The sequence below is a fragment of the Rutidosis leptorrhynchoides genome, chromosome 6 (genome assembly GCF_046630445.1).
Source record: "Rutidosis leptorrhynchoides isolate AG116_Rl617_1_P2 chromosome 6, CSIRO_AGI_Rlap_v1, whole genome shotgun sequence".
Taxonomy (NCBI): Eukaryota; Viridiplantae; Streptophyta; class Magnoliopsida; order Asterales; family Asteraceae; genus Rutidosis; species Rutidosis leptorrhynchoides.
Genome location: NC_092338.1, coordinates 25,801,369 through 25,827,537, shown reverse-complemented (window position 1 = coordinate 25,827,537; position 26,169 = coordinate 25,801,369). Strand labels below are relative to the sequence as shown.

General features: G+C 37.9%; 1 pseudogene; it reads right to left on the bottom strand.

Moving 5' to 3' along the window:
- The window catches only part of LOC139853498 (tryptophan synthase beta chain 1-like), a 42,703-nt pseudogene extending 16,980 nt beyond the window's left edge, over window positions 1–25,723 (bottom strand).
- Between the last annotated feature and the right edge of the window lie 446 nt (window positions 25,724–26,169).

Genomic DNA, 26,169 nt, shown 5'->3' with positions numbered 1-26,169 from the left:
ATCTTCAACTGACGTGACGCGTACGCAATAACTTTCTTTCGTTGCATCAAAACACAACCAAAGTCTTGACACGAAGCATCTCAATAGATAACAAAATCATCATTACCCTCAGGTAGTGATAATATCGGTGCAGAAGTTAACTTCTTCTTCAGAGTTTGGAAAGCAGACTCTTGTTCACTCTTCCACTCGTACTTCTTCCCCTTATGCGTTAAAGCAGTCAGAGGTTTCGCTACTCGTGAAAAATCTTGAATGAACCTTCTATAATAGCCTGCTAATCCTATAAACTGGCGAATCTGAGTAGGAGTTTTCGGAACTTCCCACTTTTCAATCGCCTCAATCTTAGCAGAATCAACTTGTATTCCCTATTTACTAACAATATGTCCGAGGAAATTGAATTTCTCTTAACCAGAAAGCACAATTAGAGAACTTAGCGTACAACTCTTCTTTCCTCAACAGATCAAGCACTAACTTCAAATGTTCTTCGCCCTTCATCACTCTTAGAATAAATAAGGATGTGGTCGATGAAAACAGTAACGAATTTGTCCAGATAGGGTCTACACACACGGTTCATGAGGTCCATGAACACAACAGGTGCATTTGTCAATCTGAACGGCATAACAAGAAATTCAAAGTGACTATAACGGGTACAGAAAGCGGTTTTCAGAATATCAGTTTCTTTAGCGCGTAATTGATGATAACCGGAACGAAGATCAATCTTATAATAAACGGACGAACCTTGAAGTTGATCGAACAGATCATCAATTCTCGGAAGAGGGTAACGGTTTTTAACAGTAAGCTCGTTCAATTCACGATAATCAATACACAAACGAAATGAACCATCTTTCTTCTCAACGAACAAAATGGGAGCTCCCCAAGGGGACGAACTGGGACGGATGAAATAAAGTTGCAATAATGAAGGAAGAAATAAATATGGAGTAGTCACATCGGTGGCATAGATATTTAAGGCAATTCTCTCCAAGGAGTTAACGAGGATCATGGACTCCAAAGTAAATTTTCATTATATTTCCGAAAGGAAGACGTATGAAAGGTGTGATAATTCAACGAGAGTGAACTTCCTTGTACAATGAGCGAGGAAGTCTAGGATTCATCCATATTCTTAAATTTATGTGCGGATGAAAAGAACGCGAATCATGGGTTATAAAGAATGGCCGACTCCAGGTGAGATGAATCTCCAAAAATAATTTCGTGCACCCTAAAGTATCGAATCCTAGGATTGATGTTTACGAGGGTGTTGCGGTTGACAGCGAAAATTGAGAGTAGAAACTCCTCAAACGGTCTAGAGTAATATATATCCATGATACCCATTATAACAACAGTTGGGGTAGAAACCCACCTAGTGCCTTTTCTACAATAAGGTGACCGTCGAGTGTACCCCAGAAACTTGATTTATCGGTCTGCGTTTCGGCCATGTCCAACCATAAGAGGGAAAATTCTATGAGCGCAAAGACTTTCCAACAAATTTTATAAAACCGGCATCCAAACTGGTGTAAGAATTTCTATCAATGGACTTAATGGTAAATTTTCATCCTTAAACGGAGGATGAGAATAAATGTGATCCAAACACTCTGTAGAGTAATGCGAAAATTCTTATGTAATCAATCAAAGAAGTTTTGAAAAAGCTTTAAACGTCTAATGTAACCCCATAAATGGAACGAAGCTCTTAGTAAATTTAGAAGTATGTACAACGTGTACCATTTTACGTAAATCAATTTGAGTTAACTAAACAACTCAACAAGAGTGGTTTTTAAAATAATTTTGAAGGTATAATTTAGTGTATAATAGCCAAAATAGGTAAGGGTAAATTAGTCCATTTGAATTCATACGTACATATATGATTTTATAAATAGTATACATGACAAAATATTTCATTACTTCTATTCGCCCATAAATCTCGTGAGAACCGCCCAATTGCACAAATGTGTAAAAATTTTAATGAAAAGCAGGGTATCCGCATCACAGAGGTTACGAGTTGAAGTAAGATCGTTAAAGCTCGGGTGATGGACTTGAATCGTCTTGCGACATCTCTTCAATAAATGCTACGAGGTCATGAAAACCAATGAGTTAAATAATGTCTTGACTTTTATCAGAACACAAGTCCTTGGGTCAAAACTATTCACGTGCGAAGCTGTCACTAACAAGCGAGTTATAAATGATAAAACATGGGGTAGGTAGTTCGGTTAAGATGAGTCTCTCGCATATCAACAAATAAGATAATGAGTATCTTCCTTACTCATGTAATAACGTTAGAATTTCCGAATGAGTGGTGTACAAATTTTCTTTGACTCGCTTTCTATTCCTCATGTCACAATATTGGGACTTTTTATGAATTAAAGTAGTATAATCACGTTGGCCTGACGCCATTATATTTCACTAACTCATAGTTCCATTCCAATATCACTACATAAGGTCAGGACACGTGGTCAACCTTGAATTTCAACACAATTTCCCTAAAACAATTTCTTAACAATGTGCTAAAGATAGCACAAGAGAAAAAGACATCGAAAGTAATGAATAGGAGTAACGATGACATAAAAATGTCTTCAAAGTACCAAGAATCTCTAAAAGTAAGAATGACGTTTTCCGTTTCAACAACCAAAGTACATAGGCACAACGGCACAAATGCACGTAATATAACAAAAATGTTATATACCTAAACATAATAGCTGACATTGAAATGCCGAGCATTTAGAAGTCAAGAATGACATCTCGCGTAATATAACTCAAACGTTATATACATAACCATAATAGATGACATAGAAATGCCGAGAATTCCAGAAGTCAAGAATGACACCCCCTCGGTTTCACTAACCGAGGTGTTTCTTTAAAAGATGAACTCGCATGAGTCGGAGAATACGTTTAAATCGGAATGGGAGTTCCTCCCGGATTCAGAACATAATAGAAATGTATGTATGACAACAATATACATACCAATACGATACAAATAATCACATATAGTAATATATAATAGGCCGGGCTGTAGACTAGACTCACTAATGCACCCTATTGACTCGGGTAACGACATCAATGCAGCCTAATTCCCTACAACCAGAGCTCTGATACCAACTGTGACGACTCCGTCAAAACACTTAACGGCTCCGTCACTTGGTCCCACAGCTTGATCGAAACTCTATATGAATTTAATAAAACAACCTTGCATTCTTTATTTAAAAATGATTTCCTATAAAGGAAATCTACTAAAATGTATAAGTTTAGAAAAACTATACAATAATACTTTAACCAAAAGTTGACCAAAACAAAGTCAACAAACAACCACTTTTTAATGTAACAAAATAGAATGCAAGTTAATGTTTAACAAAAGCTGCCATCATAAATATGCAGACTCTCTAAGCACAGCGGAAGCAATCAATCATGAACCTGAGAATAAAACATGCGAGTAACTGTCAACAAAAATGTTGAGTGAATTATAGGTTTAATATTGCAAACAATATTTAATTTAAACAATAAAAATTTATGTTTGAAAACATAAAAACTCCTTTTTGAACCACCAAATTATATGCTAGAAAACATATAATAAAACATTATTCCATCTTCCGTGAGCCACCTGGTAACCACTTAACCATTTATTTACCCTTGCCAAACACAATAAATAATATACACCGAACAAGTGTATCTACAACAAAATACGAAGTACTAAACATTCCGATTATAAATTGCTAGCGCGACTAGCTCGAAATGGGGTTGTCAAACCCGATAGATCTATCCATAGGATTCGCGTTCACCAGTAGAAACCAGTGATTACAGTTACCAGACTAGGGAATATTTTTGTTCAACTCACAATGAATAATTTAAACCAACTTCCACTTGTGTCCAAAATATAAAATAAATTGCATGTATTCTCATCCCAAAAGATTTAAGATAGAAAAATGGGACTATAACTCACCTTATTAGCAAACGAAGTAACCACACAATTATGCGAACAGCAAATGAAGTAAAGTGATCATGAATGATCACAACGCCGACCTATAAATAAAGCAGGTCGATATAAATAACTAACTTAGGTCAAGTCTTAGTATGATAGCTATTGTACATGTTGCAAGTAGACATAGAACAATACTCAACATGCATCGGTTTGATCGGAACAGCGTACGGACACACACTTTCTATTTTTAGAAAGTTTCTATTTTTAGCAGGTTTCCATTTTTGGAAAGTTTTCTATTTTAGGAAAGTTTCTATTTTAGGAAAGTTTCTATTTTAGGAAAGTTTCTATTTTTGGAAAGTTTCTATTTTTGGAAAGTTTCTATTTTTGGAAAGTTTCCAAATTTAGAAAGTTCTATTTTTAGAAAGTTTTGAAGTTAGGAAAGTTTCCTTATTTAGAAAGTCAACAGAAGTCAACTGAAAGTCAAAGTCAACCGAAAGTCAACTCAAAAGTCAACCTTGGTCAAACATAGTCAACATTAATTTTAAAAGTGTAAATTATAATAATAACATAGGTTATAATGTTATTTAAAGTCAAAAGTGTATAATAATGTCTTAACATAAGTTTAATTAAATAAAATGAATTATTAAAGTTAATATAAGTTGAAATGTTATAATTAGCATAACATAAATATTTAATTAATTAATTAAATATTAATCATAATATAAATATTATTAATTTATAATAAATTTTAAATCATATCATAAGTATTATTAATTAATAATGAATTATTAATCATATCATAAGTTTCTAATTAAAATTATTAAATCATAAGTATTTAATAATTAAGTCATAATTAAATAATAATTAAGTCTTATAATAATTAAATAATTATTTAATCTTTATTATAAGTCTTATAATAATTTCTCATAATTAAATTTAATACTTATCATAAGTATTTTCCTTTAATAATAAAAGTATTACTAATCATAAGTTTAATTAAAATGTTAATTAAATTATAATTAATAATTAAATGATATAATAAATATTTATATCATAAGTTTTAAATAATAATAATTACTTCTTTTATCTTAAGTAATTAATTAATAATGAATTCCATAAATTTTATCATAAGTTTAATCATTAACCATAAGTTTTAAGTTTAAAAGTTCGCCGGGTCGTATCTTGAGCCCCGGGTGTCGGTTTCGGGCAAGCCACATATGTAACTTCACCTACTCAAACCACCCGACACATTTATGAACTCAAGAACACTCCAAGAACAGTCCCTAAGTCGTGCATATCAGCCATGACTTCAATTGGGAAATCAATTTACTCAAAACAGTAATTCGGGCAAAACGGGTGAACCGTGGCTCGGATTTAGGTGACCCGAACATGAATATTCGTCTCACCATCAGTCCTAACCAAATGAGGCACCCTAAAGACACCAAGGATGGTCACAAAGTCGGACCCAACCTTGTTCATGCCAAGAACACCTTTCAATCTTTAACAAAAACCAAATTAAGCGTATCTAGGGCTCCGGGAATCGAAACGACATGAATCCGGAGTCTAAAATTAATGTCTTGATGAGAGGAACTCATTTATGTACTTTATTTTAACATTCATATCAGTTACAAAGTCAGAATATACGTTTTATGCTGCTGTCCAAACTTTACAAACCGAAAACATGAACAAACGAGTAATTCTACGCATTCAAACAACAATACAATAACTTATACACATCATACTAATCATATAACATCAAAATACAGAAATATAAATAAATATGAAAAGATCTAGGGTTAGGGTTTATACCCTAATCAAGAATCAAAGTATATGATCGCGTAGAGAACGAAACAAGGAACGCGTTGGTGTTAATTGATTTATGATCCAAGCTTGCTTTTTGATGAAGATGGTGGTTTATGGTGGTGATGGTGGCGGCACAAAGAGGGAGGGAGAAGAGAGAAGTTGGGAGAAAATTGCAAGTATTAGGTTTTAGGGAAAAATAAGATTTTACAAAATAATAAAATAAATCTAAATATGGAAAACAAGGAAAGGCTCCCCCCTTCCCCATGGGGTTCGGCCGAAAATTGCATGGGGGTGGGCCCCATGGGTCCATCTCACTCAATTGCTAAATTACTTGTGGCCCGAAAACCCGAACGAAGCCCGAAACGCGAAAACGCACTTACGCGATTAAAAATCCGGAAAGATAACGAACGCGCGACGAAAAATAAATATAAATACACCTACTAATAATATGACCTTAAAATATCATATTTAAGATATTTAGGATTTAAAAATCCCGAAAGCTCGACCGTTGGTTTAAAAACCGAAAAGATTCGCCGGATGGAAATCCGCGGAACGTAGAAACGTATAATTTAAAATATGAATACATATATCCACATAACACATAATAATTATTATATATATATTATTACAAAAATAATAATATAGGTCATAGAAATGACGTGGCACGAATAACAATTAACGGTCGTTAAATAGTTAACGGTAAAAGATAACGGAAAAAGTAGGGTCGTTACATGTACAAGGATCTCAAGAAATATTTTTGGTGGCCGGGTATGAAAGCCGATGTTGCTAAATACGTAGGAGAATGTTTGACGTGTTCTAAGGTCAAAGCTGAGCATCAGAAACCATCAGGTCTACTTCAACAACCCGAAATCCCGGAATGGAAATGGGAAAACATTACCATGGATTTCATCACTAAATTGCCAAGGACTGCAAGTGGTTTTGATACTATTTGGGTAATAGTTGATCGTCTCACCAAATCAGCACACTTCCTGCCAATAAGAGAAGATGACAAGATGGAGAAGTTAGCACGACTGTATTTGAAGGAAGTCGTCTCCAGACATGGAATACCAATCTCTATTATCTCTGATAGGGATGGCAGATTTATTTCAAGATTCTGGCAGACATTACAGCAAGCATTAGGAACTCGTCTAGACATGAGTACTGCCTATCATCCACAAACTGATGGGCAGAGCGAAAGGACGATACAAATGCTTGAAGACATGCTACGAGCATGTGTTATTGATTTCGGAAACAGTTGGGATCGACATCTACCATTAGCAGAATTTTCCTACAACAACAGCTACCATTCAAGCATTGAGATGGCGCCGTTTGAAGCACTTTATGGTAGAAAGTGTAGGTCTCCGATTTGTTGGAGTGAAGTGGGGGATAGACAGATTACGGGTCCGGAGATTATACAAGAAACTACCGAGAAGATCATCCAAATTCAACAACGGTTGAAAACCGCCCAAAGTCGACAAAAGAGCTACGCTGACATTAAAAGAAAAGATATAGAATTTGAAATTGGAGAGATGGTCATGCTTAAAGTTGCACCTTGGAAAGGCGTTGTTCGATTTGGTAAACGAGGGAAATTAAATCCAAGGTATATTGGACCATTCAAGATTATTGATCGTGTCGGACCAGTAGCTTACCGACTTGAATTACCTCAACAACTCGCGGCTGTACATAACACTTTCCACGTCTCGAATTTGAAGAAATGTTTTGCTAAAGAAGATCTCACTATTCCGTTAGATGAAATCCAAATCAACGAAAAACTTCAATTCATCGAAGAACCCGTCGAAATAATGGATCGTGAGGTTAAAAGACTTAAGCAAAACAAGATACCAATTGTTAAGGTTCGATGGAATGCTCGTAGAGGACCCGAGTTCACCTGGGAGCGTGAAGATCAGATGAAGAAGAAATACCCGCATCTATTTCCAGAAGATTCGTCAACACCTTCAACAGCTTAAAATTTCGGGACGAAATTTATTTAACGGGTAGGTACTGTAGTGACCCGAACTTTTCCATGTTTATATATATTAATTGAGATTTATATTTACATGATTAAATGTTTCCAACATGTTAAGCAATCAAACTTGTTAAGACTTGATTAATTGAAATATGTTTCATATAGACAATTGACCACCCAAGTTGGCCGGCGATTCACGAACGTTAAAACTTGTAAAAACGACATGACGATATATATATGGATATACATATGGTTAACATGAGATTATGATAAGTAAGTATCTCCATAAGTATATTAACAATGAGTTATATACATATAAACAAGACTACTAACTTAAGGATTTCGAAACGAGACATATATGTAACGATTATCGTTGTAACGACAGTTAAATGTATATATATCATATTAAGATATATTAATATATCATAATATCATGATAATATAATAATTTAACATCTCATTAGATATAATAAACAATGGGTTAACAACATTAATTGAGATCGTTAACTTAAAGGTTTCAAAACAACACTTACATGTAACGACTAACGATGACTTAACGACTCAGTTAAAATGTATATACATGTAGTGTATTTAGATGTATTAAAATACTTTTGGAAGACTTCAAAACATATATCAAAACACTCATACTTAACGAAAATGGTTACAGTTACTTTCCCATTCTTTTCTTTCATCAAGAATTCTAGTCGTATTTTTACCCGTATTATACACAGCTTCAAAACGTACTTACTATGGGCATATACCAATAGGAACTAGCATGGGATTCCACTTTTGATTATGTCATGTATGACTAATCAATTTTAACTTCTACCATGAGCTAGTCAACTAACTAGAACTCCTTTTAACCCCACTCACCACTCACCAATTACCACTCATCATTCACTCCATTTCACTTCCAATTCTCTTTCTAATTCTCTCTCAACACACCCACACTATTATGAACGTATTTTTCCAGTAGTTAATCATCATCTTCATCAAAAATCACTTCAAGAATCAAGCTATAATCATCATAGGAAGAACACTTCAAGAACACTTCAAAAATCCCTTCAAGTTTACTAATTTACTTCCAAGCTTTCTAATCCATTCCAAGTAATCATCTAAGATCAAGAAACCTTTGTTATATACAGTAGGTTATCTTTCTTATTCAAGTTAATATTCATATTCAAACTTTGATTCAATTTCTATAACTATAAACTATCTTAATTCGAGTAAAAATCTTACTTGAACTTGTTTTTGTGTCATGATCCTACTTCAAGAACTTTCAAGCCATCCAAGATCCTTTGAAGCTAGATCATTTATTGTCACTTCCAGTAGGTTTACCTACTAAAATTGAGGTAGTAATGATGTTCATAACATCATTCGATTCATATATATAAAACTATCTTATTCGAAGGTTTAAACTCGTAATCACTAGAACATAGTTTAGTTAATTCTAAACTTGTTCGCAAACAAAAGTTAATCCTTCTAACTTGACTTTTAAAATCAACTAAACACATGTTCTATATCTATATGATATGCTAACTTAATGATTTAAAACCTGGAAACACGAAAAACGCCGTAAAACCGGATTTACGCCGTCGTAGTAACACCGCGGGCTGTTTTGGGTTAGTTAATTAAAAACTATGATAAAATTTGATTTAAAAGTTGTTATTCTGAGAAAATGATTTTTATTATGAATATGAAACTATATCCAAAAATTATGGTTAAACTCAAAGTGGAAGTATGTTTTCTAAAATGGTCATCTAGCCGTCGTTCTTTCGACTGAAATGACTACCTTTACAAAAACGACTTGTAACTTATTTTTCCGACTATAAACCAATACTTTTTCTGTTTAGATTCATAAAATAGAGTTCAATATGAAACCATAGCAATTTGATTCACTCAAAACGGATTTAAAATGAAGAAGTTATGGGTAAAACAAGATTGGATAATTTTTCTCATTTTAGCTACGTGAAAATTGGTAACAAATCTATTCCAACCATAACTTAATCAACTTGTATTGTATATTATGTAATCTTGAGATACCATAGACACGTATACAATGTTTCGACCTATCATGTCGACACATCTATATATATTTCGGAACAACCATAGACACTCTATATGTGAATGTTGGAGTTAGCTATACAGGGTTGAGGTTGATTCCAAAATATATATAGTTTGAGTTGTGATCAATACTGAGATATGTATACACTGGGTCGTGGATTGATTCAAGATAATATTTATCGATTTATTTCTGTACATCTAACTGTGGACAACTAGTTGTAGGTTACTAACGAGGACAGCTGACTTAATAAACTTAAAACATCAAAATATATTAAAAGTGTTGTAAATATATTTTGAACATACTTTGATATATATGTATATATTGTTATAGGTTCGTGAATCAACCAGTGGCCAAGTCTTACTTCCCGACGAAGTAAAAATCTGTGAAAGTGAGTTATAGTCCCACTTTTAAAATCTAATATTTTTGGGATGAGAATACATGCAGGTTTTATAAATGATTTACAAAATAGACACAAGTACGTGAAACTACATTCTATGGTTGAATTATCGAAATCGAATATGCCCCTTTTTATTAAGTCTGGTAATCTAAGAATTAGGGAACAGACACCCTAATTGACGCGAATCCTAAAGATAGATCTATTGGGCCTAACAAACCCCATCCAAAGTACTGGATGCTTTAGTACTTCGAAATTTATATCATATCCGAAGGGTGTCCCGGAATGATGGGGATATTCTTATATATGCATCTTGTTAATGTCGGTTACCAGGTGTTTACCATATGAATGATTTTTATCTCTATGTATGGGATGTGTATTGAAATATGAAATCTTGTGGTCTATTATTATGATTTGATATATATAGGTTAAACCTATAACTCACCAACATTTTTGTTGACGTTTTAAGCATGTTTATTCTCAGGTGATTATTAAGAGCTTCCGCTGTCGCATACTTAAATAAGGATGAGATTTGGAGTCCATGCTTGTATGATATTGTGTAAAAACTGCATTCAAGAAACTTATTTTGTTGTAACATATTTGTATTGTAAACCATTATGTAATGGTCGTGTGTAAACAGGATATTTTAGATTATCATTATTTGATAATCTACGTAAAGCTTTTTAAACCTTTATTGATGAAATAAAGGTTATGGTTTGTTTTAAAATGAATGCAGTCTTTGAAAAACGTCTCATATAGAGGTCAAAACCTCGCAACGAAATCAATTAATATGGAACGTTTTTAATCAATAAGAACGGGACATTTCATATGGCTCATTGTGATGTCGTGTATGTAATTTGTATGCTCAATCTCGTTGTTTTAGTATAACTAGCATGAACTTGAATTTTGGTGTGTTGTTCTTGAATTTTGGATGATCATATGTTGTTAGATGTTAAAAGTTCATGTTTTAATTGTGTTCCTAGTATCACTAGCTTCAATTTGATGTGTAGGTTGCTTGAGAAAACTCCATAAACTTGATTAGTGATTTTTGGTGGAATTGAGCTAGGGTTTAATGAACTTGAAATGATTATTTGATGCATTGATTGCCATGATTTGTTGTTAGTAAGTTGTTAGTTGTATTGTATGCTCAATTACCTACAAAATGGCATGTCATATGTATGCATTGAATGCCTAAATCATTAAATGTGCATTGGTGAGTTTGAAGCATTAATGTGTGCATTGAATGATCACTTGGTTTGAAAACTCGGTTATTACAAATGAGGTTTTTGATTGATGAATTGTGTTTAGTTGCATTCTACGTCAAAAGAGCTTTCCAACGACATAAGGTGCGAGTCCTAAGTGTTAGCGGTTTGTGTTTTATGCACAAAAAGGTTTGGGATTGGGACTTGAACATTTAGGACTAGCCAGGCACCAGCACCCGGCCTTTGCCGCGGCGCGGCATTTCCTGTCGCGGCGCGACATATAAGGGGGTCAGGTTCTGACCTCCATGTCCAAAATACGAAAAATGTTTGGCATACTACGGACCTCCGATTCACATGAAACTTGTTCTAACATGCTCATATATGATTAAAAACCTCAGAAAAATAGTTCGGGACCCGACCCGAAAGTGTTGACTTTCGTTGACTTTGACCGACCAAAGTTTGACTTTTTGTCAAACTTAACCAAATGATTATGCAACCTTCCTAACTTGTTTCTGTACTTGTATCTTGCATGAAACTTGACAATTTGATTCACATGCTACATAATCGAGTCGTAACGAGCCATAGGACTAATTAAACATCTTTGACCTATCGTGTTTACTGTTATTGATACGACCTATTGGTTTAGGTCAAGACTAGCATTGTTCTTTGCACACGTTTACTTGTTGAAGTACTTTACCACTCGTGCACTCAAGGTGAGATCATAGTCCCACTTTTACTCTTTTTGAACTTACATTTGGGATGAGAAAACATAAACATTTCTTTACTAAGTGAACACAAGTACAGGGAAAACAAACATTCTACATACGAGTTTGAACACAAATCCTCAATTCGATTATCATTAGTTACATCAGATGGTGTAAGCGAGAACTTATGTTATATGGCCATATGGGTTTGACAAACCCTCACTTCGGACGGTTCGCTACCGTCTACGGGTGAAATATATTTTCGGAAAACAGTGTATGTTCTAACACTATTATTACGGGGTTCAACGGACGGAATGTTAAGCTTTGATAATTGAGTGCTCGTGAATATTAACTTTTAGAATGTACTAAGACTTTATCGATGTTGCAAATCTTGTGGTTCAACTTACTTTTACTCACTTACTTATTTAAACCTATGATTTCACCAACGTTTTCGTTGACAGATTCTCTATGTTTTTCTCAGGTCCTTGAACTTAGGTGATACATGCTTCCGCTCATACTTTTTGATACTTGCATTGGATGTCGAGTATACTTGCATACGTGGAGCGTCTTTTTGACTACTTTTAATTGTGTCGCACGTGTTTCATACAAACTTTAAACATTGTTATGTACTTGTTATGGAAACTACTTTTGTAAACTTTGAAACATCCTTATTTATGAAATGAATGCGACATATTTTTCGATCAAACTTTGTTATAAAGACTTACGACCATGTAATGGGACCATACGTAGATGACGCCGTCATTTGACGATTTTTCGGGGTCGCTACAAGTGGTATCAGAGCCTTGGTTGTAGGGATTTAGAGTTCATTGGTGTCGACCCCGAGTCATAGGGTACATTGGTGAGTCTAGACTACAACCGGCATATAGATTTGACATAGGAATTACTTGACAAATTGTGCATTTATACTCTGACTCTTCTACTCATATCTACTCTTATTCTATCTAAATCTTGCGTTGTATAATTTAATTGACATGCCACCTTGACTATATGATGTAATGTCGAATGCACATATGAATTAGGGTAATATAATTCCCGGAAATTATATTACGGTGACTCATATGAACATACCGACATTATGACATAAAGAATTTAAGGCGAGTCAAGGATAATTTTCTCTTTATCTTTATTCCATATCACGGTTAGTATTATTTAAAATACTAACCAACGGTATTCCTTTGTTTTGAAGGAACAATGCCTCCTCGCCGTGTACGACGCAATGAAACTCCCGAACAAGCTTTGCAACGCATGATAGCCACCGCCGTGGATGCGGCCATGGCCGGTCACTCGTCTAACAACAACAATAACACCAACCACAACAACAATAACCAAGGAGCCGGTAACTCTAGCGAAGGGTGCTCCTACAAAGCTTTCATGGGGTGCAAACCTCACACTTATGATGGAACCGGGGGACCGGTTGTGCTTACTCGTTAGTTTGAACAAACGGAGGCCGTCTTTAGCATAAGCGGTTGTCGAGATCAAGACAAGGTCAAATACTCCACCCACACTTTCTCCGAGGTTGCTCTAACATGATGGAACACCTATGTTCAATCGGTGGGTACCGATGAAGCTCATGCCCTCTCTTGGGCCGATCTAAGGGAAAAGATGATTGTTGAATATTTTCCGCGCGAAGAAACCCGGAAGCTTGAGGAAGAACTAAGAGCTTTGAAAGCGGTCGGAAACGATCTTAAAGCTTATAATCAACGCTTCGCCGAACTATCCTTGATGTGTCCTAATCTTGTTAACCCCGAATCTCAAAGGATTGAGCTCTACATGCTCGGTCTTCCAAAAAGCATCAAACAAGGGGTGATGTCATCCAAACCCACTACTCATCAAGCCGCTATGAACATGGCTCGCCAACTAATTGAAACGGTTGACGAAATCGTAGTGCCGGCTCCTAAGGCCGAGGACAAGTCGGGTGGCAACAAAAGGAAATGGGAAGCCACTCCATCAACCAACTACAACAACAACACCTTCACCAAAAAGCCTTTCAATAACGACGGCAAGAAGGGTTATGTCGGAAACTTACCTTTTTGCAACAAATGCCACAAGCATCATCACGGCGAATGTAACAAGCTAGTTTGTCACCGTTGCCATGGTGTTGGTCATAGGGCCAACAATTGCACAAGCGCCGCCCCCGTTGCTCGAAAGGGGCCCAATCCTCCAAAAACGGTCACTTGTTACGAATGTGGCTAAACGGGCCATTATAAGAACGAATGCCCGAAAAAGAAAGCCAACCCCAACAACCGAGGCCGAGCCTTTAACATCAACACCGAGGAAGCCCGAGATGACAATGAACTAGTCACGGGTACGTTTCTTCTCAACAACTCTTATGTTACTTGCTTATTCGATTCGGGTGCCGATAAATGTTTTGTGTCTAAGACTTTGGCTCCTACCCTTCGCACTCCACCACACCCTTTAGATACTACTTATTCCATCGAAGTGGCTGACGGAAAACTCTTAAGTGCCGACACATATTACCGGGGGTGTACTTTGAACATTTTGGGTAAGGAATTTGAAATTGACTTGATACCCATGGAATTAGGGAGTTTTGATGTAATAATCGGTATGAATTGGATGGTCAAAAATAAATCTCACATTCTTTGCGATCTTCAGGCAATCCGAATTCCTATCGAGAACGGTGAACCCTTGATTGTCTATGGCGACAAAAATTGCACCGGACTCAATCTCGTTTCGTGCCTTAAAGTTCGAAAGCTACTTCGCAAGGGTTGTTTCGCGATTCTTGCTCACGTTAAGAAAGTCGAGGCCGACGAAAAGCGCATCGAAGATGTGCCAATTGTTAGTGACTTTTCCGATGTATTTCCCGACGAATTACCGGGTCTTCCACCTCATCGACCGGTTGAATTTCAAATCAATCTTATTCCAGGAGCCGCACCCGTAGCACGTGCACCGTATAGACTTGCTCCATCCGAAATGCAAGAATTGCAAAGTCAAATCCAAGAACTACTTGATCGTGGTTTTATCCAACCTAGCCATTCACCTTGGGGCGCTCCGATTTTGTTTGTTAAAAAGAAAGACGGATCCCTACGAATGTGCATTGATTATCGTAAACTAAACAAATTGACGGTTAAGAACCGATATCCTCTTCCTCGCATCGATGACCTCTTTGATCAATTACAAGGGTCTTGCGTATATTCAAAAATCGATCTCCGCTCGGGTTATCATCAATTAAGGGTTAAGGGGGAAGATGTCTCCAAAACCGCTTTCCGAACTCGTTATGGTAGTTATGAATTTCTTGTAATGCCATTTGGTCTCACTAACGCACCGGCAGTGTTCATGGATCTTATGAACCGCGTGTGCAAACCGTATCTTGACAAATTCATTATCGTGTTCATCGATGATATTTTAGTCTATTCAAAAAGCGAAAAAGAACACGAGGAACACCTCCGACTTGTGCTTGAACTTCTAAGACAAGAACGACTTTATGCCAAATTCTCCAAGTGTGAATTTTGGTTGAAGGAAGTTCAATTTCTTGGTCATGTTGTAAGTGATCAAGGTATTAAAGTCGATCTCACGAAAATCGAAGCCATTAGTAAATGGGAGACTCCTACTACTCCTACTCACATTCGTCAATTCTTGGGTCTCGCCGGGTACTATCGTAGATTCATCGAAAACTTCTCTTTGGTCACGTCCTCTAACCGCATTAACTCACAAGGGAAAGAAATTCATTTGGGCGACCGAGCAAGAATCCGCGTTTCAGATCTTGAAAACGAAGCTAACCACCGCTCCTATCTTGTCACTTCCCGAAGGCAATGATGACTTTGTTGTATATTGCGATGCCTCAAAACATGGTTTTGGGTGTGTATTGATGCAACGAACGAAAGTCATTTCTTATGCTTCTCGACAACTCAAAATTCATGAACGAAACTACACGACACATGATCTCGAACTCGGAGCCGTTGTCTTCGCACTTAAAATGTGGAGACACTATCTTTATGGAACCAAGAGTACTATCTTCACCGATCACAAAAGCCTTCAACACATCTTCGATCAAAAGCAACTAAACATGAGACAACGAAGGTGGATTGAAACTTTGAACGATTACGATTGCGAGCTTCGTTACCATCCCGGGAAGGCAAACGTAGTAGCCGATGCCTTAAGTCGAAAAGAAAGAGCGGTGCCTCTTTGTGTCCGAGCCTTAAACATCACCATCCACACCAACCTTAATAGCCAAATTCGGGTAGCCCAAGATGAGGCTCTCAAGGATGAAAACGTTTCACACGAACTCTTGAACATTCTCGTCTCTCGATTCGAAACTAAGGAAACCGGACTCCGATATTTTGCCGGAAGGATTTGGGTGCCTAGTTATGGGAACCTACGAAGTCTCATTTTAGATGAAGCCCATAAGTCACGATACTCGATCCACCCCGGTGCCAATAAGATGTACCACGACCTTAAACAACAATATTGGTGGCCGAACATCAAAAGGGACGTAGCTACTTATGTTTCCAAGTGTTTGACATGTTCAAAAGTCAAAGCCGAACACCAAAGACCGTCCGGACTACTTCAACAACCCGAGATCCCGCAATGGAAGTGGGAAAGGATCACGATGGATTTTATCACCAAACTACCGAAAACGTCGGGCGGTTATGATACAATTTGGGTCATTGTTGACCGTCTCACCAAATCCGCGCACTTTCTCGCCATGAAAGAAACCGACAAAATGGAGAAACTTGCACGAATTTACATTAAAGAGATTGTAGCCCGACACGGAGTACCGTTATCGATTATCTCCGACCGATATGGTCGTTTCGTTTCTAGATTTTGGCGTACGTTACAAGAAGCGTTGGGAACGCGTTTGGACATGAGCACCGCATATCATCCCCAAACCGATGGGAAAAGTGAACGTACAATACAAACCTTAGAGGATATGTTACGAGCCTGCGTTGTTGATTTTGGAAAAGCTTGGGACAATCACTTACCTCTCGCCGAATTCTCTTACAACAATAGTTATCACGCGAGTATTAAGGCCGCACCTTTTGAAGCATTATATGGTCGAAAATATCGCTCTCCTCTTTGTTGGGCCGAAGTGGGTGACGTGCAAATTTCCGGGCCCGAACTCATTCACGAAACCACCGAGAAGATTCTTCAAATCCGAAATAGGCTTCGGACGGCCCGAAGTCGTCAAAAGTGCTACACCGACAAAAGACGCAACGACCTCGAATTTCAAGTCGGTGACCGAGTAATGTTAAAAGTTGCACCTTGGAAAGGTGTAATCCGTTTTGGGAAACGCGGGAAGCTAAATCCGCGGTATATTGGTCCTTTCGAAATCTTGGAGCGTATTGGAACCTTTGCTTATCGTTTAGATCTTCCGCCTCAACTGAGTTCCGTTCATCCTACCTTTCATGTATCTAACTTGAAAAAGTGTCTTGCCGAACCCGATATCGTCATCCCTCTCGAGGAACTTACTATTGATGACAAGCTTCATTTTGTGGAGGAACCGGTTGAAATTGTGGACACCTCCGTCAAGACATTGAAACAAAGCCGAATCCCGATTGTTAAAGTCCGTTGGAACGCCAAAAGAGGACCCGAGTTTACTTGGGAAAGACAAGATCAAATGCAAAGGAAGTATCCTCATCTATTCGTGAATTCAGAAACGCAAGATCTCGAGGAAGAAACAACGACTACTACGCCTACTTAAATTTCGGGACGAAATTTCTTTTAAGGAGTAGGTAATGTAACATCCCGCCTTTTTCCATTTACTTTTACGTTATACTAATTTAAACTCCGTTATATGTTTATAACATCTCCCGTTGATACGCGTTTTAAATTATCTCGTTTAGGTAATTCACGCACCCGAACGAAAGTTGAGGGACTAAACTTGACAAGGGATCAAACCCTTGACTAGGTCAAAGGGTCAAACCCCTTTCACCCATTCATTATCATCTCCATCTCTCTCTCTTTCTCTCTAGCAAGAACACACACCCAATTTCCAAATTCATTCAATCATCATCTAAATTCAATCTAGGAGGCTTACAACAAAATAAATTACATATTCGTGATCCTCTCTTCATCCTCTTCATTTTGGTACCAACTTCATCTCGTTTGGGTAACATTTCTAAAACTCTAGATTTCTCTAAATTCGTGTTTGTGACTTGAAATGGTGTTAGTTAGTGTCTATGGCTCATTGTGATGTCGTGTATGTAATTTGTATGCTCAATCTCGTTGTTTTAGTATAACTAGCATGAACTTGAATTTTGGTGTGTTGTTCTTGAATTTTGGATGATCATATGTTGTTAGATGTTAAAAGTTCATGTTTTAATTGTGTTCCTAATATCACTAGCTTCAATTTGATGTGTAGGTTGCTTGAGAAAACTCCATAAACTTGATTAGTGATTTTTGGTGGAATTGAGCTAGGGTTTAATGAACTTGAAATGATTATTTGATGCATTGATTGCCATGATTTTTTGTTAGTAAGTTGTTAGTTGTATTGTATGCTCAATTACCTACAAAATGGCATGTCATATGTATGCATTGAATGCCTAAATCATTAAATGTGCATTGGTGAGTTTGAAGCATTAATGTATGCATTGAATGATCACTTGGTTTGAAAACTCGGTTGTTACAAATGAGGTTTTTGATTGATGAATTGTGTTTAGTTGCATTCTACGTCAAAAGAGCTTTCCAACGATATAAGGTGCGAGTCCTAAGTGTTAGCGGTTTGTGTTTTATGCACAAAAAGGTTTGGGATTGGGACTTGAACATTTAGGACTGGCCAGGCACCAGCACCCGGCCTTTGCCGCGGCGCGGCATTTCCTGTCGCGGCGCGACATATAAGGGGGTCAGGTTCTGACCTCCATGTCCAAAATACGAAAAATGTTTGGCATACTACGGACCTCCGATTCACATGAAACTTGTTCTAACATGCTCATATATGATTAAAAACCTCAGAAAAATAGTTCGGGACCCGACCCGAACGTGTTGACTTTCGTTGACTTTGACCGACCAAAGTTTGACTTTTTGTCAAACTTAACCAAATGATTATGCAACCTTCCTAACTTGTTTATGTACTTGTATCTTGCATGAAACTTGACAATTTGATTCACATGCTACATAATCGAGTCGTAACGAGCCATATGACTAATTAAACATCTTTGACCTATCGTGTTTACTGTTATTGATACGACCTATTGGTTTAGGTCAAGACTAGCATTGTTCTTTGCACACATTTACTTGTTGAAGTACTTTACCACTCGTGCACTCAAGGTGAGATCATAGTCTCACTTTTACTCTTTTTGAACTTACATTTGGGATGAGAAAACATAAACATTTCTTTACTAAGTGAACACAAGTACAGGGAAAACAAACATTCTACATACGAGTTTGAACACAAATCCTCAATTCGATTATCATTAGTTACATCAGATGGTGTAAGCGAGAACTTATGTTATATGGCCATATGGGTTTGACAAACCCTCACTTCGGACGGTTCGCTACCGTCTACGGGTGAAATATATTTTCGGGAAACAGTGTATGTTCTAACACTATTATTACGGGGTTCAACGGACGGAATGTTAAGCTTTGATAATTGAGTGCTCGTGAATATTAACTTTTAGAATGTACTAAGACTTTATCGATGTTGCAAATCTTGTGGTTCAACTTACTTTTACTCACTTACTTATTTAAACCTATGATTTCACCAACGTTTTCGTTGACAGATTCTCTATGTTTTTCTCAGGTCCTTGAACTTAGGTGATACATGCTTCCGCTCATACTTTTTGATACTTGCATTGGATGTCGAGTATACTTGCATACGTGGAGCGTCTTTTTGACTACTTTTAATTGTGTCGCACGTGTTTCATACAAACTTTAAACATTGTTATGTACTTGTTATGGAAACTACTTTTGTAAACTTTGAAACATCCTTATTTATGAAATGAATGCGACATATTTTTCGGTCAAACTTTGTTATAAAGACTTACGACCATGTAATGGGACCATACGTAGATGACGCCGTCATTTGACGATTTGTCGGGGTCGCTACAAGTGGTATCAGAGCCTTGGCTGTAGGGATTTAGAGTTCATTGGTGTCAACCCCGAGTCATAGGGTACATTGGTGAGTCTAGACTACAACCGGTATATAGATTTGACATAGGAATTACTTGACAAATTGTGCATTTATACTCTGACTCTTCTACTCATATCTACTCTTATTCTATCTAAATCTTGCGTTGTATAATTTAATTGACACGCCACCTTGACTATATGATGTAATGTCGAATGCACATATGAATTAGGGTAATATAATTCCCGGAAATTATATTACGGTGACTCATATGAACATACCGACATTATGACATAAAGAATTTAAGGCGAGTCAAGGATAATTTTCTCTTTATCTTTATTCCATATCACGGTTAGTATTATTTAAAATACTAACCAACGGTATTCCTTTGTTTTGAAGGAACAATGCCTCCTCGCCGTGTACGACGCAATGAAACTCCCGAACAAGCTTTGCAACGCATGATAGCCACCGCCGTGGATGCGGCCATGGCCGGTCACTCGTCTAACAACAACAATAACACCAACCACAACAACAATAACCAAGGAGCCGGTAACTCTAGCGAAGGGTGCTCCTACAAAGCTTTCATGGGGTGCAAACCTCACACTTATGATGGAACCGGGGGACCGGTTGTGCTTACTCGTTAGTTTGAACAAACGGAGGCCGTCTTTAGCATAAGCGGTTGTCGGGATCAAGACAAGGTCAAATACTCCACCCACACTTTCTCCGGGGTTGCTCTAACATGGTGGAACACCTATGTTCAATCGGTGGGTACCGATGAAGCTCATGCCCTCTCTTGGGCCGATCTAAGGGAAAAGATGATTGTTGAATATTTTCCGCGCGAAGAAACCCGGAAGCTTGAGGAAGAACTAAGAGCTTTGAAAGCGGTCGGAAACGATCTTAAAGCTTATAATCAATGCTTCGCCGAACTATCCTTGATGTGTCCTAATCTTGTTAACCCCGAATCTCAAAGGATTGAGCTCTACATGCTCGGTCTTCCAAAAAGCATCAAACAAGGGGTGATGTCATCCAAACCCACTACTTATCAAGCCGCTATGAACATGGCTCGCCAACGAATTGAAACGGTTGACGAAATCGTAGTGCCGGCTCCTAAGGCCGAGGACAAGTCGGGTGGCAACAAAAGGAAATGGGAAGCCACTCCATCAACCAACTACAACAACAACACCTTCACCAAAAAGTCTTTCAACAAAGACGGCAAGAAGGGTTATGTCGGAAACTTACCTTTTTGCAACAAATGCCACAAGCATCATCACGGCGAATGTAACAAGCTAGTTTATCACCGTTGCCAAGGTGTTGGTCATAGGGCCAACAATTGCACAAGCGCCGCCCCCGTTGCTCGAAAGGGGCCCAATCCTCCAAAAACGGTCACTTGTTACGAATGTGGATAAACGGGCCATTATAAGAACGAATGCCCGAAAAAGAAAGCCAACCCCAACAACCGAGGCCGAGCCTTTAACATCAACACCGAGGAAGCCCGAGATGACAATGAACTAGTCACGGGTACGTTTCTTCTCAACAACTCTTATGTTACTTGCTTATTCGATTCGGGTGCCGATAAATGTTTTGTGTCTAAGACTTTGGCTCCTACCCTTCGCACTCCACCACACCCTTTAGATACTACTTATTCCATCGAAGTGGCCGACGGAAAACTCTTAAGTGCCGACACATATTACCGGGGGTGTACTTTGAACATTTTGGGTAAGGAATTTGAAATTGACTTGATACCCATGGAATTAGGGAGTTTTGATGTAATAATCGGTATGAATTGGATGGTCAAAAATAAATCTCACATTCTTTGCGATCTTCACGCAATCCGAATTCCTATCGAGAACGGTGAACCCTTGATTGTCTATGGCGACAAAAATTGCACCGGACTCAATCTCGTTTCGTGCCTTAAAGTTCGAAAGCTACTTCGCAAGGGTTGTTTCGCGATTCTTGCTCACGTTAAGAAAGTCGAGGCCGACGAAAAGCGCATCGAAGATGTGCTAATTGTTAGTGACTTTTCCGATGTATTTCCCGACGAATTACCGGGTCTTCCACCTCATCGACCGGTTGAATTTCAAATCGATCTTATTCCAGGAGCCGCACCCGTAGCACGTGCACCGTATAGACTTGCTCCATCCGAAATGCAAGAATTGCAAAGTCAAATCCAAGAACTACTTGATCGTGGTTTTATCCAACCTAGCCATTCACCTTGGGGCGCTCCGATTTTGTTTGTTAAAAAGAAAGACGGATCCCTACGAATGTGCATTGATTATCGTGAACTAAACAAATTGACGGTTAAGAACCGATATCCTCTTCCTCGCATCGATGACCTCTTTGATCAATTACAAGGGTCTTGCGTATATTCAAAAATCGATCTCCGCTCGGGTTATCATCAATTAAGGGTTAAGGGGGAAGATGTCTCCAAAATCGCTTTCCGAACTCGTTATGGTAGTTATGAATTTCTTGTAATGCCATTTGGTCTCACTAACGCACCGGCGGTGTTCATGGATCTTATGAACCGCGTGTGCAAACCGTATCTTGACAAATTCGTTATCGTGTTCATCGATGATATTTTAGTCTATTCAAAAAGCGAAAAAGAACACGAGGAACACCTCCGACTTGTGCTTGAACTTCTAAGACAAGAACGACTTTATGCTAAATTCTCCAAGTGTGAATTTTGGTTGAAGGAAGTTCAATTTCTTGGTCATGTTGTAAGTGATCAAGGTATTAAAGTCGATCTCACGAAAATTGAAGCCATTAGTAAATGGGAGACTCCTACTACTCCTACTCACATTCGTCAATTCTTGGGTCTCGCCGGGTACTATCGTAGATTCATCGAAAACTTCTCTTTGGTTGCACGTCCTCTAACCGCATTAACTCACAAGGGAAAGAAATTCATTTGGGCGACCGAGCAAGAATCCGCGTTTCAGATCTTGAAAACGAAGCTAACCACCGCTCCTATCTTGTCACTTCCCGAAGGCAATGATGACTTTGTTGTATATTGCGATGCCTCAAAACATGGTTTTGGGTGTGTATTGATGCAACGAACGAAAGTCATTTCTTATGCTTCTCGACAACTCAAAATTCATGAACGAAACTACACGACACATGATCTCGAACTCGGAGCCGTTGTCTTCGCACTTAAAATGTGGAGACACTATCTTTATGGAACCAAGAGTACTATCTTCACCGATCACAAAAGCCTTCAACACATCTTCGATCAAAAGCAACTAAACATGAGACAACGAAGGTGGATTGAAACTTTGAACGATTACGATTGCGAGCTTCGTTACCATCCCGGGAAGGCAAACGTAGTAGCCGATGCCTTAAGTCGAAAAGAAAGAGCGGTGCCTCTTCGTGTCCGAGCCTTAAACATCACCATCCACACCAACCTTAATAGCCAAATTCGGGTAGCCCAAGATGAGGCTCTCAAGGATGAAAACGTTTCACACGAACTCTTGAACATTTTCGTCTCTCGATTCGAAACTAAGGAAACCGGACTCCGATATTTCGCCAGAAGGATTTGGGTGCCTAGTTATGGGAACCTACGAAGTCTCATTTTAGATGAAGCCCATAAGTCACGATACTCGATCCACCCCGGTGCCAATAAGATGTACCACGACCTTAAACAACAATATTGGTGGCCGAACATCAAAAGGGACGTAGCTACTTATGTTTCCAAGTGTTTGACATGTTCCAAAGTCAAAGCCGAACACCAAAGACCGTCCGGACTACTTCAACAACCCGAGATCCCGCAATGGAAGTGGGAAAGGATCACGATGGATTTTATCACCAAACTACCGAAAACGTCGGGCGGTTATGATACAATTTGGGTCATTGTTGACCGTCTCACCAAATCCGCGCACTTTCTCGCCATGAAAGAAACCGACAAAATGGAGAAACTTGCACGACTTTACATTAAAGAGATTGTAGCCCGACACGGAGTACCGTTATCGATTATCTCCGACCGAGATGGTCGTTTCGTTTCTAGATTTTGGCGTACGTTACAAGAAGCGTTGGGAACGCGTTTGGACATGAGCACCGCATATCATCCCCAAACCGATGGGCAAAGTGAACGTACAATACAAACCTTAGAGGATATGTTAGGAAATTTGAATCAAGGGAGAATTTGTCAAGTATTATTATTCATATTTCCTAAATGTGTAAGTTATAAGTTGTAGGCCAATTTGAAACAAATAATGTAGCCTTTAAATATAAGAGTTACATTTTAGGTTTTAGTGTGAGATTGTGAGAATTTCAAAATTGTTGAGAATGAGTGTCTCCATTTTGTATTCAAGTTGTGTTAGTGGAGTATTGACGTGGATTAACCTTTTAAAGGTGAACCACTTAAACCTTTTATGTTATTTCTTTCTCATAATTAGTTGTGTGATTTATTATTAAGCTATTCAATCTCATCACATAATCCTTCAAAATTCCATCTAATTCCTTCTGCATTTACATAATTTGATCCCTAAAATAGTAAAATTACATTGTTATCACAAACAAACATAAGGTAGGATACTGCACATATTCCAACTTTCAACAGGATATTTTCTAACTGGAGTATTAAATTTAAACTTTTCTAAGCACTCAAGAAGCGATTTACAAATTCAATTAAAAAAATTAATAATTTAAACAACACATTATTGAGCTAATCATGTAAACTATCATTCATTCATTCATTCAACTAATTAGAGAAATAAAGTTTATCACAAACTTCGAAAACACGTATCCAAACACCCATTTCGGTTTGATAGTCACCAGAAGCTAATATCATAAATAATAGTGTGAAAAGATACAAACTTTTCTTAATCAACATGATGTAATGAAAAAAAGAAGAAAACTGTTAGAATACAATGAATAAATAAATGAAATTAACCTGAAATTCATGATCAGTAGTAAGGGCTTTAAAAGCGGATTCAAGTTATGTAAGAGCATACATTAGGGTTTCAGGTACATATTTCCCACCATACTTACCAAACCGCCCGAGGGAGTCCGGTCGTTGAAGAACCGACGATTCATCCTGAACCGACCCCATTTGAACCGGTGACGGTTTAGCAATAACACAAGAAACGGTAAAGGCTTTGGGTCCATTTTTCTTGAATTGAAGAAGGGGTGATTGTGAAGAAATGAAGCGTTTTAGAAATGGTGAAGAAAAATAAGATGAATTTGGCGCTGAGATTGTGGATGAAAAGTAGCAGTCATTGTTGTTGACTTGTTTCTCTTTTTATTTCTGTTCTTGCCTGGATTTTCGTTGTCAATTGCTCAAATTTACAATGAAGTTACACGGAGTAAAATACAGCAGACTTAAAACCGTTGATTTTTGGTTATTGGGTTAAAGGCGTGGGAAATATTGAAGATGTTAATGGTTCTTTGTTGGCCTCGGGATCTCGAGTTCGACATTTTAAGGGGTTCTCATTGGAGGATTATGGCTCGGTGTACGTTGCTTCAAGTACCGACAAAAACGTATGATAAGCGAGTGGAGGATAAGTTTGGTCGTCCAGGATCTCGGGGCAAGAAGGATAACATGACGTACGGCAAACAAGCTTGATGATTGAATCGGTTGATGGTATGGATTTTGTTTCGTATCTTCTAATGTGTATATTTGAGTTCGTTTTGTTAAGCCTTTTGTTTTTGTCATTGATGCCTTATTTTGTTTGTCATTTAGCTTTGTGTGAGTTTCGTGTTTGTTTGTGTGTTAGGTTTGCCTTTTAACCTAGTGTTTTTGGTTTAGTTGTCGTAGTTTGGTTGTGTTGTCTTTCGGCGTGACTATGTCCAAGTTGGTTCTTATGATTTCTTTTCTTTGAAGGGTTCTTTCACTTTTCATGAAAGTCCTGGGTTTTATATAAGTTTATCATTTTTTGGCAAAAAAAAGGACTTAAAATCGTTTAATTTTTTTTTTTTGAACATCGATTGGGATCACCCGAGAGGGACTAAACCACCCGTTGCAATCATCTCCCGTTTCGACTATGCCGATGCAGCAATAATAACCCCGCCCCCATCGCTGCCTGGAGGAAACCTTGAAAACGATCCAAGGGCACGACCAAGTAAAACCCCCTCCCCTTTACCCCCCCCCCCCCCCCCCAA